This window comes from Tupaia chinensis, unplaced genomic scaffold, assembly GCF_000334495.1.
Source record: "Tupaia chinensis unplaced genomic scaffold, TupChi_1.0 Scaffold000256_1, whole genome shotgun sequence".
NCBI classification, from domain to species: domain Eukaryota; kingdom Metazoa; phylum Chordata; class Mammalia; order Scandentia; family Tupaiidae; genus Tupaia; species Tupaia belangeri.
This window is the reverse complement of record NW_006159736.1, coordinates 2,031,905-2,036,703: the sequence shown is the minus strand read 5'-3', so window position 1 is coordinate 2,036,703 and position 4,799 is coordinate 2,031,905.

Genomic DNA, 4,799 nt, shown 5'->3' with positions numbered 1-4,799 from the left:
TGTCTCTCGTGTAAAACTAAAAAAAAAAAAAAAAAAAAAAAAGAATGAGTGAATAAAATAAAATAAATATTTTTTAAAAATAAATAAACATATACTACTTTAACTGTTTCCCATTGAAATTCCTCTTGATAAATTATGTAATTCCTACTTCATATCAACACTAGTTCGGATTTTTTTGTTTTCTTTAGTTTGCTAGGGTGTGTGAGCTCGCTGAAGACAAGACAGAAAGAGAAAGAGGGCAATGAGAAAGCATCACCCAGGGGAGATGACCACATGACAGTCCCTTCTCTTTCATTCTCCTCTCAGGAGTTTTGGACATATGTACACATGCTTGGCATGTTTTTGAAGCTGCTGGGTCTGGAAATCAAACCAGAGTCAGCAGCCATGTAGAATCCAGCTGCCTTAACCACCATGCCACCAACTGGCCTAATAATAGTTACTATCAACCATTTTTTAAACATTTGTTTTACTGATAGAGAACACTTGTGTATGCATGGAAGAAAGCACTTCCGACAGTCTTGTCATTCCTTATCCCCAGCCTTCCACTCTTCAGGATCTTGCATGCCTGGAGTATTTTCAGGCCAATCCTGGGATCAACCTGCAGTCACCCATGTGGTTTCTAGCACTGCAGTGTAGTCCACTATGGACTGTGCCACCTAGGCTGGGCCCCATTTATATTTCTAAGCAAAATTGCAGATAAAAGATAACATGTCAGGTCAGCAGATGGCATGGACTCCTACATGACCTACTGTGGTTCAAATCCCAGACCTGGTGGTTTGAAACTCATGCCTGGCACATATGTCTGTGTGTCCAAGATCCCGGGAGGAGAAGGGATTGTGGTGGGGCCTTCTCCTCTGGCGGTTGATTTTTCACCTTCCCTCTCACTGTCTCTTGTCTTTCCGGTGAGCACATGTGCCCTAAGGCAAAAACCTCTACCAAAAAAAAAAAAAAAGAGAGAGAGAGAGAGAAAGATAACACATCACTATTATTTTTAAATTTTATTTAATTGTATTCATCATAATTTTAAAATTTGACCAGAGAAAGAGGGAGAAAGCAAACCACCAGGTCCAGGACCTGAACTACAGTCAGTCGTGTGGGAGTCCAGTGCCTCAACCACCATACCACTTGCTGGTCCCAACATACCACTATTAGAATACTATAAAACAATACCATAAATTTGCCCAATTTTAAAAACTTTGCATTTTTTAAAGTATACTTACCTTACAAAGAATCTTCAGTCCTAAATCTAACATTGGTTTTTATTGGACAGACTTGCAGCCTCTGTTGCAGTGCACACAGATTTACAATGACCAGCTTTAAGACATCTGTAAAATTACTGGGCTCTCTCCTGATGGAGCAATAAGCTTGCAGCAGAAGCTGCATGTAGATTGTGCCCTGAGTATCAGTGATACATCAACGGATTTCTGCAAACAATCCTGCAGTATGGGTCTTCCCATGGAACCTACTCAGATGTCCACGAACAGATGAATAGATTGAAAAGATGTGGCACATACACTGTATTGATTACTGCTCAGCTATAAAAATCAAGATCCTGGCATTTGATGGAAAGTGGATGAATATAGGTTTACTGCTGAGTGAAGCAAGCCAGGCTATGAGAGACGTTGTATATCTCCACTTTATACTGACTGTGCACACTCTATGGTAGAAACTGAAAGATAGAGGAGTATACAGAAGCACAGAAAATGGTTACGGATACTAGAGCAGTGTGGAAGAGGGTGGGGGAAGGGGGAGAGTGAGAGGAAAGGAATAGAGAAAAATAGAGAGGCAAGATATTTAGGGGACACAGAAATGGATGATTATCTGTTGATCATAACATGTTTGGTATCTTCAACTTAACTAGAGTGAAGTGTAGTCATGTTGGGTAAGCTTACTTTGCAAGATATAGTGATATATAATGATTGAAGGTATAAAATAAACTTAAAGTAGTGGAAAATAATTACATTGCAATGTTGTCATCTCTCTTGAGAAGAAGTTCTAAAAGTGAAATAAAATAAATTTGAAAAAAAAATTGTGTAGTTCTCGAGAGCTGATTTTTTTTTCTCAAAATGCCATTCCTAACACTGTTGAGTACATTCAACAAGAAACCACTGTTCCTGTCATGTTTACAAGGAAAACAATTCATAGGGAAACATAGGACTCATTTCTACAAGCCAGGCAAATGAACAGAACTTAGATGGGCAGATAGAAGTATTCCAGCCTTCAAAAGCTCATCTACATGACTGAATATACAAAAATTCCCTAAGTTTTGTATTTTGAGAGGAAAAAATGGGAGCCCAGACATGGTCCTGTCACACTGCAATCTTCCCTCAAGCCTTCCAGTCAACCAGGATTATGCATAGACCTATGAGCTAGTCCTTTACACTCTTTTAGAACCAAATTCTCTTTGTTCTGCTTCCTTAACTACCAGGCATTGGTGATAGCCTGATTTCTAAAAGACATTTTCCTGCCTAAAGAATGTTCTGCTTTGGGAACCAGCAGTTAGCGTAATGGCTATGTCGCTGGACTCCCACATAGTCAACCGCAGTTCGTGTCCCGGACCCGGTGGCTTAAAACTCACGCCGGGCGCGTGTGCGTGCGTGCCCAAGATCCCGAGAGGAGAATGGAGGAGAAGGGATTGCGGCGTGACCATCCCCCTGGGGGGTGATTTCTCGCTTTCTGTCTCTATGTCTCTGTCTGTCTGGCGAGCGCACGTGCCCTACAGTGAAAATCTCTCCAAAAAAAAAACAAAAACAAAAACAAACAAACAAAAAAAGAATGTTCTGCTTTGCCAAAATACCTGTAAATCTAGTTCATACTTAATCAAAAATTGTTAGAGACAGTCCAGTTGCCAGATCTTAAAAACCAGAGCATTTAATCCAAACTAAATATGGCTCTTAATAGAATTGTATTGGAAGTTTGTACTTTACTAAAGCATAATAGAATTTTGGTGCTGTGTATATATAAACAGTTCTGATCAAGTTAAATGCCCTACAAATAAATTAGAGGCTCAAGATAGTCAATCCTAATACTCTTCTTTTGGGAGGTTTATGAATAGTAGATAATGGTTCTGTTTTGTTTGTTTGTTTTTCAAGTTTTTGCCGTGGGTGTGTGGACTTGCAAAAGAGAGAGAGAGAGGGAAAGTGAGAAATCATGCCCCAAAGGAGATGGCCAAGCTGCAATCTTTTCTCCTCCAGTCTCCTTTTGGGACTTGGGCATGCACACACATGCACTTGGCTGGACTTGGGACTCAAAACTATGTGGGAATATAGAGCCTTAACCACCATACCACCTGCTGGCACCTCTCCCTTTTCTTTTCCTTCTTTCTTTCTTTCTTTCTTTCTTTCTTTCTCTTTCTTTCTTTCTTTCTTTCTTTCTTTCTCTTTCTTTCTTTCTTTCTTTCTTTCTTTCTCTTTCTTTCTTTCTTTCTTTCTTTCTTTCTCTTTCTTTCTTTCTTTCTTTCTTTCTTTCTCTTTCTTTCTTTCTTTCTTTCTTTCTTTCTCTTTCTTTCTTTCTTTCTTTCTTTCTTTCTCTTTCTTTCTTTCTTTCTTTCTTTCTTTCTCTTTCTTTCTTTCTTTCTTTCTTTCTTTCTTCCTTTCTTTCTTTCTTTCTTTCTTTTTCTTTTTTTCTGAGAGATTTTTGCTATAGGGTACCTGTGCTCACCAGAGAGACAGAGACAGACAAAAAGTGAGAGGTCACCCGTCCACCCCCAGGGAGATAGCTATGCTGCAATCCTTTCTCCTCCATTCTCCTCCTGGGATCTTGGGTATGCATGCATACAAGCATGGCCAGTGTTTCAAGCCACCACCAGGTCCAGGACTCAAACCGCGGATAGCCACATGGGTGGCTTTTAGTTGTCAGAGGGTGCATATACTTGCCCTTTTCTTTTAGTTGTCAGAGGGTGCATATACTTGCCCTTTTCTTTTAGTTGTCAGAGGGTGCATATACTTGCCAGCAAGACAGGGAGAGAGAGAGGAAATACCTCCTCAATGAGGTGTGACCGTATCACAATGACTTCTCCATTTCTCTCTTCTGTGTAGACTTTGGGCACAGGCATATGTTTGCCTAGTGTATTTTTCAAACTGGTGGGGCTGGAATTTGAACTACTGCTGGCTATGGGATTGTCCCAAATAATGGTAACTACCAGGCTATGGGATTGTCCCAAATAATGGTTCTTTATATTGACAGTAGTTCAAAGCTTATTGATGAACTTAATTTGCCTTGGTGATGGACCCTTAGTCAAGAACCAGGTTTTCAGAGTCTTAAATGCTGCTGAGCAGCCAATGTTCAAATGGTTTATAAATAATCATCCAATAAAAATAGCAAGAAAGTCAGTGGAAAGCTGATTAAAACAAAACTAAAGTTAAAATCTAGACTTGATATATGATGACTTAAAGGAACAATATCAACATAATGTTACAGATACAGATCTAGAAATATGTTAGCAATTAGGATACAGTCTAAGAGAAATTAGAGGGGGTTATCAAACCCAATGATGGGCCCTTTCCAAGATTTTAACTTGTAAAGCAAAATAATGGATTCACAGCCCTAGTGAAACAAAAAGTATTTCCACAAAAGCATTTTCTCACTGCTAAAAGTCTCCATTTAGAACCTTGACCAATCAAACAGTAAACAACTTTTGCTTCTTCAACTTTAACCAGTGTCCCCACTTTACCAAAACCAATTACATTTTTTTTAGAGAGACTTTTGCTATAAAGCACATGCACTTGCCAGAGAGACAGAGACAGAGAGAAAACCACCCCCAGGGAGAATAGTCATGCCATAATCTTCCCATTCTCCTC